Source organism: Amia ocellicauda, chromosome 3 (assembly GCF_036373705.1).
Source record: "Amia ocellicauda isolate fAmiCal2 chromosome 3, fAmiCal2.hap1, whole genome shotgun sequence".
In the NCBI taxonomy this organism is placed as follows: domain Eukaryota; kingdom Metazoa; phylum Chordata; class Actinopteri; order Amiiformes; family Amiidae; genus Amia; species Amia ocellicauda.
In genome coordinates, this window is record NC_089852.1 from 15,282,914 (window position 1) to 15,298,833 (window position 15,920).

Below are 15,920 nucleotides of genomic sequence, written 5' to 3' on the forward strand. Positions count from 1 at the left end.
ATTCCCTTCAGACCTGGAATAAGTCTGGTTGCTCTCCTCTGAACTGCCTCTAGAGCAGCGATATCTTTCTTGAAGTGTGGAGCCCAGAACTGCACACAGTATCCAGATGAGCTCTAACTAGTGCATTGTACAGTCTGAACATTACTGCCCTTGTTCTCAATTCTACACTTTTGACAATATACCCTAACATTGTGTTTGCCTTTTGTATTGCTTCCCCACATTGTTTGGATGGAGAAAGTGAGGAGTCTATATAGACTCCTAGGTCTTTCTCATGTGTTACTTCATCTAGTTCTATTCCTCCCATAGTGTAATTATAGTGGACATTTTTGTTACCTGCATGTAATACCTTGCACTTGTCAACATTAAATTTCATCTGCCAGGTGTCGGCCCACAACTGAATGTTATCTAAGTCCCTATGAATAGCCTGTGCTGCCGAGATTGTATCTGCTGAGCCACCTGTTTTAGTATCATCTGCAAATTTGACAAGTTTGCTAACTATCCCAGAGTCCAGATCATTAATATAGATTAGAAAAAGCAAAAGCCCTAGTACTGATCCCTGTGGAACTCCACTAACAACCTCACTCCAGTTAGAGGCAACTCCTCTAATCGACACCCTCTGTTTCCTATACATCAACCAGTTCATAATCTACTTACATTACCCTGAATGCCTACAGCTTCCAATTTGAGGATCAGTCTTTGGTGTGGAACCTTATCAAAAGCTTTATGAAAATCTAAGTATATCATATCATAAGTTTTCACATGATCTACAGTTGCAGTTGCATGTTCAAAAAATTCTAGTAAATTAGTAACACATGATCTGCCTCATCTAAACCCATGTTGACTATCTCCAAGAATATGGTTTTCATTAAGATGCTCCTCTATTTTCTGTCTAATCATTTTTTCCAACATTTTACAAGTGAAGCAGGTGAGACTGATTGGTCTGTAATTTCCTGGCTCAGTTTTGTCCCCTTTCTTGTGGATTGGTATAACATTTGCTGTCTTCCAGTCGGTTGGCACATCCCCTGTTCTAAGTCATTTGGAATATTTTAGTTAGCGGCCTATAAATAATTTCCCTCATTTCTTTAAGTACTGTTGGAAATATAACATCTGGCCCAGGTGATTTGATTTTTTTAAATTCTGCTAGTCCCTTTAGTACCTCCTCCTCAACTGACTCTGTATCCAATGTGCTCCAGTCTAACTCTTCTAAGTGCCGCCTCATACCTTCAAGGTTTGCTTTTCTAAAATTGTCGACCATTGTTTTTGACTTGGTCCCTGTTTTTTGAAATAATGCCTCAAAGCTAACCATATTGTGATCACAATTTGCCATTGGATCTCTAACTACTGTCCCTCTGACTCTGTCTTGGTCATTTGAAAAGATCAAGTCAATGTATGCACTCTCCCTGGTTGGTTCCCTGACAAATTGAGTTAGAAAGCAGTCATTTACCATTTCAACCATTTCTATTTCTGCTTCTGTAGTCCCAACCGGGCTTTCCCAGTCTAAGTTTGGGAAATTGAAATTGAAAGAACCTCTGTCCTACCTTTTCCTATGTCATTGGTTCCAATGTGGACCATGACCAGTGGATTCCCCCTGGCTTTGTCCAGTAGCCCGTCTACTAGTTTAGGGAGATCTGCAACCTGAGCACCAGGCAGGCAAGATACCATGCGGGTCTTCTTATCACTAGAACACACTGTGTGATCTACGCCTCTAAGAATTGAGTCTCCTACTATAACTACCTCCCTCTTCTTGGGGGGAGTGGGCACCATGGTGCTCTGGTGCTCAACTGCCCCCCCATCACCATCTGAGCTGTCACTGTCCAACTCAGTGTCCAGCAGTTGGAACCTGTTGGGCAATTCTAGCTCTTGGGGTGTCTCTAGGGGTTGTGCACGCCCTTTTCTGTGGTTACGACCTACTGTAACCCAGCAGTTCTCTATACTGTCCTGCTCTGAAGTCTCAACTCTAGTAGGTTTTGGCATGCACTCTCATGGGCTGATTGACCAATTCTTCTATATCCCTAATACAGTGCAGATCGCCAAGCTGAGCCTCAAGATCACAAACCTTGATCTCTATCCATGCCTGGTTTAGCAGCACTTATCGAATGAGGCTTTCACAAATTAAAATGCACAGAACTAGATTTTTCAGTCTGTGGTTAGTAAGTCAATCACAATAAAAGCTCATTGCAGCACTGCAATAATCTGCAAATAACTCAAGAGTACATGTCCCTCACAGCAAACTATAGCAAACGCTAGTAAGAACCTATCGCTGTGTAATTATAGCAATCGATGACCTGCTCGAAGTGTTTGTGCAGAAATGCAATTACTAAGTTGTTATTTTGTAAATGGCCTTGTTGGAGCTAAAGATGTTTCGACTTATACAATATAGTTATGCAAGGATTTAACAGATACTGGCTGCCAGCCTTGTAAAATTAAACCTTGAAGCCTGGTAACCAAAGTATATCTCCTTTATTACACCAGTACAGGCAATTCTGCTAGTTCAACTAGACTGCATTATAGTTATTATAAATAGAGAGAGTCTTAACGTCCACCACATCCTTTATTACTTCAGTTACCTAGAGACGCATTATTCCTGAAGAACCCTTGCATCTACTTTTTCCATACGTATTGGATTAATATCGTTTCTGCCCCAAGGCAGTGTCCCCCTCCTGAGTGATGACTCTGATTTAGGAGAAAGCATCGCTTCCTGGTTGGAATGCGACAAGAAAATCTATTCTGACAAATGTGCCATTCCCCCCAAAATCACTGAGCGAACAGACTGGGCAAAAAGTAGCACGGGTCTAAATCGATGGGAGCCACCAGTGACATGAAACATTTAAAAATATCGACAGCCTAATTACAAGCCACAACTTTGCAGAAACCATGGTTCTGAAGAGCTGAGACGCCCGTGGTAAAGTGAGAGATACCAGAAGTACAACGGTGGGTTTTCAAAGCATTGCTAAAAGTTGCTCAAGTCTGAAAGTTGGCAACGACCTGTGATGTAGAGACAGAAGGTGAGGACCATGAAGCTGATTAATTATCCCTCTCATCCCTGACATACAAATCTGTGCATCCATGAACAGATAACAATGCCTGCTTCAGAAATACGCTGATGTCTTTGATGTGGAAGTTGTCTCATAAGTGTAAAAGGTGCATGTGAATAATTTTTCCCTGTCTTGGCCAGCTATAAAGATGGAAGTATGCCATTTAATTTCTGAATTATATTGCATTAAACTTGACATTTCTATGAAGGAAATTCAAGTAGAATGTAAAAAAGGATATGAAATGTCACTAAGTATTAAAGCTTTTTATTTACTGATACTTTTCTTTTCACCCATCTACAGATGGAATTCTGATAACATTGGTGTGGGAGAGACAGTTAGCAAATGTGTAATAAAGGCGGGAAAATGTCCTTGGGAGAGATGTCAATTATTCAGACGTCTAGAAACGACTATTATACAAAGACATCTTCATGATCAACATTTAAACTATGAATGTTTAAATGTTATTCAATATCGTATTTGATGGCTATCCAAAACTGGAAGCTGTGTGTTTATTTAAAGCAGTCTATGAGAATCGCATAAGCACAGTCTTGGTTTCATGTTTGATCAAAGACTCCAGGCAGTCTGCAGGCCATTGCTGTTTGGTCAAAACCTCACTTCCTTTGTCCTATGCAAAACTAACCCTACACAGTGGCTATTTGAACAGGAGATCCCCATTTACACGCCATAGTAATTCCCTCATATACCACAATGTTACACCAGCTGAGAAAATAAATAACCCCAAATCCAATTGAGAAAGTGTCATGCAGTCCAAAAAATGTCCCATCCGCTGGGGGAGACGACATTACATTACATGTGATTGAGCAGCTGAATTGTGTGAAGTGGGAACAAAAGAGGACTTTTGGGAGATTTGATCAACCATTGAAAAGTGTTTGAGAAAGAGGGCCCCAGACATCTCTTTTACATTCAAAACGAAGGGCAGAGCCACAGGGCAAAAAAGAAAAAGAAGAGCCATTGAATTGAGGACAGAGAGAAGGAAGTGTTCTTTGTAGACAGAAAGCTGTGGGTGTGTGGAACAGACTGCCAAGCTGTGTTGTGGATGCTGAGTCACTGGCAGCATTTATAAAATCAAAAAAATAAAAAGATTCTCAGATCATTATAATACTAACAACTCAATCTACATACAAGATGGGCCAAACAGCCTACACTGATCTGTACATTTTCTTATATTCTTACACTCTGACAAAACACTTGTTCTTTGAGTTCTTTGAGGTTTCAGAAACGCTGTTGAGGACACATGAATAGAAGGAACAAGGTTTGCATTTCACCATCCCAAAGATGTTAGTAAATAATTACATAAATAAAACTCAACCATGTGAATTTAAGCTTGAATATCTCGTCATTCAAGGGAAATACCATAAGGACTGCTGAGAAGAGTTCAGCAGTTGACAGATATTGGCAGTGGCTTCACATTCAATAAAGGCAGCATTTGACATGTGATTGTGGCGAGTGCACACTGAGAACCAAAGGTTTCTGTTTTGTTACACAAGAACAAAATCTATTCTCAAACACAGTGCTATGCTCTATCCGTACTCCATGTATATCTGAATAAGCAGATTGAATACAACAAGTCTGCAGATGCATTAACCCCAGTCCTTCATACATACTATGAAACAACACAAATGAAGTATACTTTAAGTGTTTTAATTAAATGTTTTTATTTTTTCATCAATTGGTGTGACATTGCAAACCGAGCCAGAGCAAGTTGGGTGGCCATTGAGTTCTATAGTGCTTCTTAAATTAGTTTAGTGGGCAATCAGTCTTATGTGCCACCTTCTGTAGCACTGCCTCTGTAATGGGACATCTGCTACCCTAGATTGGAATTGGGGGCTATGTTCAGACCACAGATGTGACCGGTCCCTAACCCAAACCAAATCACTGAATTAAATCTGCCAGGATCCATTAGGGGGCAGTATTATGCTACTAGTAATCAAAGCTTTTTCACAGAATACATTGTTTATTAGTTTATTTTACATATTGTTTTTACTTTTTCGCCATGCTATATTTTACAACAGTTAATTTAACTTGAATTATTATTAGTATTATTAAAAACAGTCAAAATCTCCCTTTGAATTTGTCATGTAAGAGAATATGACTCAATTTAATTTTCTTAACACAGAAAATCCTGCATTAGCCAGGTGCTTTGGGCAAAGATACAGCCTGGTTCTATGAATAAATACAGGTTCTGAAATCCATACTCCAGCCTCACTCAACAACAGGTGGGCCAAACCTCAACAAAGATCTCGTAAAAGACCGGAACGCCGCCCTGACAATTAATGTGTGAGAATTGAACACAGAGCTCTTAACACGTTCTGTAGTTCATTACAAGACTGGAAAAGTAAAACAGCGAAGATCTGGCAATATCCCATGTGATTATCCATTTCAAAACACGGCTAAGGAGGAGTTCAGTAACAAGTAATGTGTGATACAAAATATATATATATATACAATTCTTGAAATGGATTTCACTAAAAACATTTATTTGAACGAAGACTCTTCAGAGAGGAGAGAATTAAACTTGTGGAAGAGGTCACTAAACCTAATATATGAGGTAATTCTAAATCTTAAAAAAATCTGAATATTATTTGCATTATATAAGAAAGGTGATTTTAAAATTAAGGATTTGTAAATTATATTTAAATCTAACTCATTTGAAAGATTAATTTGGTTTATTTATTTTTAACTAGAAAACAGGAAAACTGTTACTTGATGGTTATTGGTTGTGTATAGTTATTCTGTTTAAATGCTGCTCATGTCATGTAAATGTCTGCTAAATAGAGGGTTCCCGGTAACAGAAGAAACAGTGAGAATTCAGAACCTCCAGCTCTTTTTAATGAACATTGGCAACATGAGATTAGGCTTCTGAAATCAGCAATGGCTATTTTAAGGCAATTCATTAGATGACATTTGATTTAAAAAAGAAAAAGAAAAAAAATCACAATACTCAGCAAGTTTCAACAGAGCCAAAACATTGTTTGTGATGAGTTTAGTAACTTTTTTCAATTTTGAATTTTATGAACTGCCCCCTCATCGTAAATCACTGTGGGTTTGCAGGACCAGGACGCCTCTTCTTTAATAGAGACCATTTCAGTGGGTGATATTGGGTCAGTCAGAATCATTTCACACACTCAGTCATAATTGAAACACAAGAACTTCACAGAGCCTAATAGTATCTATGTCATAATTTCAGTTTGCTTGGCAACTTTTGGTCACCAGATTTCTCGCTCTCTGTTTTAAAGTGTTCTGTTCAAAAGACATTTACATTGGTAATATGTACCCCTTCTTCTGTAAGTGGCTGTTTTTCTTTGTGTGGAAAGGAGGTCTATGCAGACCCCAGTTCCTGTGCATGGTCCTGATTGATAATCCCTCTCCAGGGCTGAAACATTAGCTGTCTGCTGCCCATGGCTATCTTCACTGGAACAGCTGTCACCCAGGCTGTCACTGCTACCACTTTAGGCTATGGGGCAGTCTAGTGTTAGAGGATCTGATGTAAATGGCACCCAACGCCACTTGAGAGACCATGTTCTCCAGACCCCAGGATGTTCTCATTCCTTTCACTAACCTCCCACCGAAGGTCAGAACCGGTCAGAAGCACCATCCACCATTCACCATCAGAACCACCATTACTCACAGTTGCACAAACTTCATCACCTTTTGTAGCTTCCATACTTCATAACGTTCTCACAGTCAAAAATACTTTTTGTCTCTTTCACCTATACACATGCATACATCCATCTCTGCTTATATTTAGGCATCGCCTAAATTTCAGTATTTCGATAAAGGGTCTATACAAGAAAGAATAATGGAGCCAATATCCACACTTTCACAGCAGTCACAGTATCTCCCTGAACATATGCTTTGAAGCTCTGTACTCCTGTTTTTTTGCGTGTAGAAATCCCTACATTTAGATGAAGAAAGAACTCTTGCTTGCGGAAATAGCAACTGAACTCCCAGCCGAAGTATATTTACGATCTGTACTGTCACTTCATGCTTGAATAACAACTGATGCTCGTCCTTCCTGGCAACTTCCATCCCAACTTGCAGCCTTTTCGACCCTATTCAATTTCATGTCCATCAGCACGAGTTTATGCGGAGAGGAATTCAATCTATTGTGATATTTCAGCTGGAGTGTGCCCCCTACCATATCTAGGTGAACAGCTATTTAGATACTATATGGTTTGAAAACAAACAAAACAAGCATATCAATTAATACAAATATAGGCGACGCAATAGCTATAACCAAGTGTGATGCTAAACCTATGTGAAAGCCAAAAGATGCATTGAAAAATATAATAAGACCTTCCAAATATTCACTTGTGGCTTCTGGTGAGCTATTCTTCATTGTTTTTATTTGGTTGTGCCCTGTCCTCTATGGATATTCAGACTACCTTATTTTTATACTGACACAGATGCTGAAGTCACGGTTCAAGTGTTGGAGTCATTCATCCACATAGGATTTTAAATTGATACCCAGTGCTAGAGCAGGCAGCTATGACATTTTCAAGCCACATGTTACTCATATATTTGAAAAGCAGTGCCGCCAGCCCCTCCTTCACAAGATAACAATGCTTTACTGCCAAGGCTTCTACAGATACCTTGGATCTTAGATTAAAGTAGCAGACAATTAATTTCCCTTTCAAGCCCACCAGATTTGCATATGAATTAAGCATGGCCTGATTCTGTTTCAGGAGAGTGGAACTATTAGGAGGCAGCAGGATGTTGTCTAACAGCCACCCAGCTGTGAGGGTTATTACTGGGCAGTGGGAAGCTGATATTCCTCGTTGTTAATCTATTACTGGCTATAGGGGTTGAGAGCCCAATGTAAAACAGCCACTTGCCTTGTTAAAAGGTTTGGACAATTGGATTTAACAGTGATGACAGCCCTGCTCACCCAACCTACCACCTGCTTGCCTTTTCTTTCAGCTTTGGGTCAAAGAAGCTCAAAAGCACGAATGCAACACTTTCACGAATTAAGGTGCGTAGATAACAGCAGAAAAATACCAAAACCCTGTCAGGTAGTAAAAGAGCACAGATTTGTAAATCTAAAGTCTAAAGTGAACTGAGGGATGATGTTAGTCCTTTACAAACAGGACCTGATTTATCAAAAGGGCACATCTGTTAGTATTTTACACTTTGAGAGCAATAGCATCTATGAGCATCAGGGAAATTAAAGCCCAGAAAGGTCACCAGTCGTCTATGTGAAAAGCTACTCACTGTAAAACCTCACTAATAATGAAGGACATCCAGTCATTTCATTTAAATGAAAAGTGTAATTCTAACAACAGATATGAAATCTTAAACATGGGTTTGGGTATAATCGCTGCTTGCTGAGCTAACACAGCTCTGTTCCTGAAGAGCTGCAAAGCCTTGGAAAATAAATTGACTAAATTACTGGGCTTAATTACCATTTGTTCCAGATTCATGAATGGTCATTAGAGGTGTATGAAACCAGCAGGATTGTGGCTGTGCAGGAACAGGGAAGGAACAGGGCCCCCCACCCTCACCCCCTTGAGCCTGTTACTTGGCTTAGTAGTTAATGATCATCCTCTGAGGACAGGAAAGATGCTACCACAATCCCCTCCTGGCCCCTGGTTTTTCCTTCTTGAAAGGATGGACATTTGGTGGAGAATGTACTGTGTTTCCTTCACTGACGCCACATGCTTAATGATGTACGACTATATTAAACATCTGAAAATGTCAGCCAAAGAGGTCGAAAAGTAAGATTTATTTTGAATGGATTTGCCGAGGAGGATTTGTATTGACTGAATTAAGCTCTTTAGCTCTTTGGACTACCACTATTGAATTTTACAAAAAGTAATAAACAAATACATAACAATATAATGCTATATACAATGTGCTTGAATGCCTGCAAAATCTTTCTGTGCTTTTAAACTGTGTGTTTTATGACACGTGACATCACCCTTTCTGTTATGCAGCAATGAATAACATTTTGTGTTCTCTTGACATTCAGAATGAATTAACATGAAGCCACACACTACTCAAATATACATAGCAATAGCATTTACACAAAAGATCATAAACTGTGCTTCTTAAACTGCTCTTACATATTGTTAACAAAGGTCACAACAAAAATGTAACGACTGCACAGAATGAAAACGAAGCTTGCATGTTTAATGAAGCAGACTAGCAAGTCACAAACATTTAAGACATTAAGTAGCCTATAGCGTATTGTTCATAATGCTAAGGCGGTGCAACCATTTTGTCCATAGCTGTAGAATAACAGAACACTACACCATTTTCAGATGAATCAAAGCTAATTAAATTAAATACTGCTCTAGTTTATTTTTTTACATCTTACGGTTGGGCTGTGATAATATTGCATCCTTTGTACTCTTAACTTGCACAGTCACATGTGCTCCATTAGTCACAGTACTATGGACAATCCTTTGAAGTTACAGTGATGATCATTCTAAAAATAAAAGGATTAGCCAATGGGAGCAAAACATGACAATACAGTAGGCAGGACCTGAAAAGCCTTGTACGCTGATAGGGCTTAAAATATAAGCAGCAAGGGGAAGAAATTCAGTTCTTATATGCAATTTAAGCAATTTATTCTGATATAGTATCTTTAGAAGTTTATAATACTGATGATATTTATGTACTTAAGTAAATTCACCCTGGTAGAGAAGATTATTTGAGAATGCGACCACATTTGCTTTCATAATCAACAACTAATCATTCCGCTAGGTGGCTCCAAAGAGCACCCAATGTCTCAGTGAAGCTCAGTGCAGCTCAGTGCATGGACGCTGGGGCTTGGAAACTCAGTGTGCTATTCACGGTGCATGAGGCACTGGCTCTGAGAGTCAACAATGGCAGCTCTAATCCAGGACCTGAGCAAAGCCCGGCTGGGCTGTAAACCTCAGGCACAGACTCGCCGTGTCATCCCAGGGGCAAAGTGTAAGAAAAAAAGAAAAAATAACTGCCTTTGAAACATGAGCCAGAACGGCAGCTTTATGTGACAAGATAAAAGAGCCTGTCATTTCAAAACCAGAACTAACAACAAGGCGCCTCCTGTGATTGGTAGTGTGAGGGCCAATGTCAGGCACGCCAGTTTCCCCTTGGACAAAGCAGAGAACCAGCTTGAGGATCATTTCAAAGAAGCTACTATGTCCCAAATGTGGTGGATACTGTTCTGCTGCTTAGCCTGAGTGGATGGTGGATAGACCCCTTTGAAGAAACAACAGGTGGTGACTTTAATTTATTTCCTGGTCTTTAGTCATGGAGTGCCATCGCAACAGTACAGAGTGGAGCTTTCACCACAAACCATCACAAGGCTTCCTATATAAATATATATTTTTTAAATACTACTACTACTAATAATACTAATAATACATCTTTATCATCATCATCCCTGACTCCCAGTGTATCACAAATTGCCCCACTGTTGCCCACTGAGTTCACTGCAGCTCTCTGGCACAAATAGATTTCAAAGGCAAATAAGAGATTAGGCAGTGAGGTAACTTCCTGTAGGTATCACAATACATGGTTATATAACCACAGTCTAATTTAATGCTGTTTAAGGTTGTCTCTGCTTTCACAACCTGACATACAACCTCATATTTAGCATCGCATATTCCCACCTCCACCCTTCTGGGTTTGCACTGCTGTGGTGAATCTGCTGTCTCCCATCATACATCCTAAGCTTCGGTCTGCCTTGCGTCTTCCCCGGAGTGCCTTTCTCCTGCGTTATGGGCTTTCTGAACAAAATATAAAAAATCCCTGTTTTTTATGATGATTATTATGTTCACTGTACAAATGACATCATATAGACAGCAGCCTCAAGGACACTCTGCATGAATGCATGCTGAGATTGTGAAAGTGATTTAATAAGACATAACTCATAAAGCTGAAAATCTTATCAGGAAGTGAATAACGAAGAAACTCCACGTTGACATCTTATTTAAACAGTTGTATAACAGTATATTTTTCACAATTCCACTGCCTACTCTATACATAAACTTATGAAACTGATATCCTTCAGATTTGTTCTGTTCTTGCTTCTAATATAGGTTAAACATCCCATGTACTGTCACTGTTCTAGGAATAATGCTTTCACCACCCTAGATCAACAGGGAGGAAGTATTTGCACTGTTGTGTATACAAGCGAATGGAAGAAGACTTATCACATTTCCAGAAAGGTTGAAAAAGTAGAGGAAGATCACTTTGGAGATAAGTGCTATAGCTGAGGCAAGACTTCTGCTGTATTAATGCAAGTAATAAAAGTGCTGAAAATCTCATATTTCTGCTGTGAGTCACCTTCACTTGGCTAGTTTACAATATATCCTCTGTAATTATCCCCATCAATTGCTGCTTTAGTCAAACAGTTCTTGTATACCAATACCACAGAGTATCAGAGGAGTTAACCCATTCATTGTGAGTGAATGGCTGAAACAAACACTTGCATCAACAGAAATAAAACGTATCAACTCTTTTGATTTTGTGAGTTAAAAAGGGGTAAAATTATATACAAACCTAAAGCTGTCAAAGGGCGAAGACAACAGATTTTTTTTACTATGTTCCAATACCCAGTCTCCAGAAAGAGACTCATCTTCAGCCCATCCCTTATATGGGACACTAGGCACAAACGAGGTTAATGCATTCAAGAACTCATTAAACCCCTTCTTAACTTAAGCACTACAACTTTGCCAGATTGCACCAGGTCCTACAGCAGTGCGTGTGGAATTTAAATTTTAATGCACAATGAAAACACAATTCAGCTTGAGAAATGTGAAGAGGATTTGACCTCATAATATAATCTCCCCCCACACAGACAAAGCACTCATCTGTCTGCCACCATGCCCCAATTACTTTGTTTAAAACTGAAGAGAGAATATCCCACCCCACACGATGGGTGCTTCTCAATTATAACTTGGTGTGCCACTGCATACTGTGCTTATTATATTGGCAGCTTACACTGCAGGGAGAAAATGCAATACAGGGTTTGAAGAAGTTTAAATAAGCAAAAGGCTTGAGAGTCTAATAACTGATTTCTAAGAGCCATTTTACCATAGAAATGGGCTGTGGAAACTCTACTGAATGTATAATGTGTGTAAAATCAAGATATTCAATGAAAACTGAAAACAAAAACTGTGCTTTGTAATTTGACTCGGAATGGTTAAAAAAAATAACCAGACTGTGTAGATGCAATATTAATAGCATGGACCATTCATTCAAGTTTTATGTTATACCTTCATGTTTTTATTCTAGTAGATGAGACATCTTCAGGGGCAGAAAATATTGTGGGCTGGGTACTGTTTTCCAGATAAAATGCAACAATATAAGATTTGAAGTCCAAACGGTAAGGTGAAGTATGTATTGCAGTGCTTTTTTTTTATGTGGTAGAAATATCTACCATCAGCACACTCAAATTGTATTTTTGTAGAAGTGACTTTAATCTCAGTAGTGCAACTTGGAAACAAGATTAGGGTGAAGAAGGTGCTAATGTATTTGAGAAAAGAAAAGAGTTGTGTGTGTGGCACTAAGGGCTTGATTTTAAATGCTGTATAGTGGCGTAAATCAATTAAGAATCTACAGGGGTTTCCAAACCTGCCTTATCCAGACATCACCAGGTCCTTCATCAATAGACTAGTGATGGCAAGAAAGGCATCTTCTTTTATATATCCCTTCACATGTTGTTATTTTTAGGATCTTAAAGCACACTGGAGTATATCATCACGTATGCTGTACGTTTGATGCAGTAGAGACGGTAATCTATACAATCACAGAAAAACAAACTCGTTACTTCTCGGAACTTGTCGGAGAAAAAAAAAAGAGAAAACGTTCAAGCACGTTGTGGAAGTCTTCCTAAACTCTTCTGCACATTGCATACATTTAACGAGGAATATGCACTATTATCATGTATTATTCTAAATATTCAAAAGAGTATTGCATTAGTATGGTGTGTTGTAAAATGTGCAAACCAATGTATGGTGCATAGTATCCTAATAATGGAGATACCAGAATGATACCGTTGCTGGATTTTCGTTTTGGACGCTCCACGTGAATCGTGGCTGCACAGCGATAACGTTAAACGACATTCAGACAGACAGACAGACAGACAGACAGACAGAAAAAGACAAGAGCGAACGGCACGGAATTGCCTCTGGAAATGGAATCATTTCCCCTTAGCCCTAGGAATAGGAGAGAGAAGTGGGGGGGGGTTGCATGGGACCTTGGCAGATGGTGTTACCCAGAGTGCATTGTTTTCATTTAGCCTCTCATTTGTCTGCTGTAATTGGATCCCGGTAGGGTAGTCCCAGAGCCGCTGCCTGCCGCCTCCCGCCCTGCTCTTATCTCTCCCTCTCCGGTTTATTGTTACATCAGGATTATTTGTTACAGTAAAGCGTCTTACTGACAATGTGGACATCGGACGGGGATTTATAGATCTAGCAGGATTTGTCTTGGGTTTTTTCCGTAATAAAAAAGGTAAGAACATACTTTTTGTTGTTGTCCTGTGTGCAGAATATTACTCCAAAGATGTATAATTGTAACGTGGATGGTAGGTAGCGCTAGCCTGCCCTGCGGTACCCTTTACAGCGCACTTTGTGTCAGTGCTGCACAGAGCAAGTACCCGCACATGCACACTTAAGTTTTGTATGAACTATACAGACGTGCATCGCTTAGGCTTGTTAGCGAATGAGTCCTACTTTCTGATTTTGTGTTGGTGTGTGTTTTCTTTCTTTTTTTTTTCATTGTAGTTATTTATTGGGGGGGATTTTAGTGCAGATTCGCACCCACACGTACACAGGTCATGTCTGTAAAGTTCAGTCTGTGCCGGTAATAATTCAGCATGAGTGACACAGAGGGCACAGCAATATTAAAACTCTCGCACTTTGCATTTTCTGTCCGGGGCACAGCAGACTGGGGAGGCTGCTCCAGGTTTTCTCCTCTTGTGTTCCAACGACTTTTCAGTTTGACACATGATTGTACAACGTCTGGTTCTTTACTGCAATGTAGACTTGCTTAAAGCTGACAGGGCTGTAATTGCTATGACAGACTCATCCTTCACCAGACTTTAATTGTATTACAGAGAGCGACATAGCATGCGTAAGGCAGCATGTGCAGATCAATAAATAAAATACAGAATACGAATTGGTCAGGCATAATACTACTTCATTGTGGGGGCGTTATTAAGTAACGTGCTTATTGGTTATTTTCTGTTTCTTCAAAATGTTTTAAGTTTCCCCGTTATGCAGCGCTAAAAGCGAATGTGTCTGCATTACATCACAACTAACAATATGACGTTGCTGCAACGTAATTTCTACCAAAGCCTTAATACAACTTTCCAGCAACGTTGTACAAACGTTTTGTGTTTGCTGGGATCTAATTGCAAATGCCATTAAATCTATGTTGACAGTGCAGGTGAATGTCCTGGCCTTCCTTGCATGCCAGTATTTACCTGGCGCTGTAATGTGCAGCACTGTGTTCTCTGTGGTGACCTCATGTCAAACTACACCACACCAGCTCTGTGAGGAAACTGCGGATAGACAGTGACTGTGCGATGACGCGGCTGTACATGGTTTTCACCCCCAATCCTTCCATCCTTTAAGTGGATTTCTGCAAAGGATAGAACACGATTGAAAAGATTTTAAAACAAGACAGATGCACAAAAGGTGGCGCATATTACCCCCCATTAGTAAAGAATTGTCCATGGACACAGAGACAAGACGGTCCAGCTATCATTGACAATGTAGTCTACAACTGTCCTGGGGGCATATGTGACCATTGCTCAATATTGGCACTGTGTAATTGCAGTAGCAATCACAAGGGTACATCTCTATAGTTTGTTCCACTGAAGGTTTCATAAATCCTGAGTAATGGTCTCTGGTCCTGGACCTGGGGCAGAAGTGGAATGACAGCAGTCGTGTGCGCTACAAAGACATGACTGTACCCTGTGCTTTGTTTAGCAGTGTTTAGAAAGTGGTGGTCAGACCTCATAGTATTTAATCTGGAACCAAGGCAGAAATTCAAAATGAGTGACTCTGTTTGTAGTTTCAGTTCTGAGCAGTTTACATGCACCGCCCTGTAAAGTGTAATCAGGTGTATTTTAGCAAACCTTCAAACTGAATTGAAATATGATCACTGGAAAAATGTTGAGACACAATAAGGCTTCACATACAGTACAAAGGGCCAAGGGGTCTGGAAACAAGGAAACATATGCCATAGGAAAGTTTATTCAACACTTAATTCATTTAGGAAGCAGAAGTAGGTGCTGCTTCACTGAGGATCGAGAATAAGCTAAGCTTTGTTTGTGTATGGAACCATTAGATTAAACAACGTAATTTGTAGTTTTAATCCTTTTTTATTATTAGTTTTGCTCATTAACAGGATTCTGTGTTGCTATGGTGATCCTATACGTGGGGACTGTCAACTGTTACCTGGGGGTTAAAAGTGAAGTAATTTTGCCAGTCTCAGGCCTACCATCTGCTTCTCACATTAGCCACTTTAGTTCTGAAAACTACTGTACAATTCCCAGCAGCCTTTTCTCAATGAGTTTTACAACCCAATGGTCTAATTCCCTTATCGAATCCCTGGCTTTACTGAAACCAGCAATTCCCAGATTCCACCTGGTAAGAATACGACCAGCACTGTTAAAAATAAAGGCTTATGATAATGCCTCTGAGGGAGCTGCCCATGCGCAGCCTGCTCTCATTCTCCCCACTCTGTTTGCTTCCAAATGGCTACTGGTAACTTTATTAAAAAAGTATAAAATTACAATGCACTGCTTGAACTAAAAACATAAATTGTTCCTTACAGGATACCACTGTAGAGATATGTATAACCATATTAAGCTCAGACGACACAGGAAGGCTGATGAGGGCATTTCACCCAGCATGTAGCATCTCA

At 39.7% G+C, this 15,920-nt stretch overlaps 1 protein-coding gene across 4 annotated transcripts in view; it reads left to right on the top strand.

Moving 5' to 3' along the window:
- Positions 1–13,273: 13,273 nt before the first annotated feature.
- pcbp4 (poly(rC) binding protein 4) overlaps positions 13,274–15,920 on the top strand; it is a 68,747-nt gene continuing 66,100 nt past the window's right edge. For 2 of the 4 annotated variants that reach the window (XM_066698287.1, XM_066698289.1), the window contains exon 1: positions 13,278–13,499. The gene's annotated coding sequence lies outside the window, so the exon portion shown is untranslated. Of the gene's footprint in view, positions 13,500–15,920 lie in introns of all 4 variants that reach the window. The other 2 variants (XM_066698293.1, XM_066698294.1) reach the window with 2 other exon arrangements.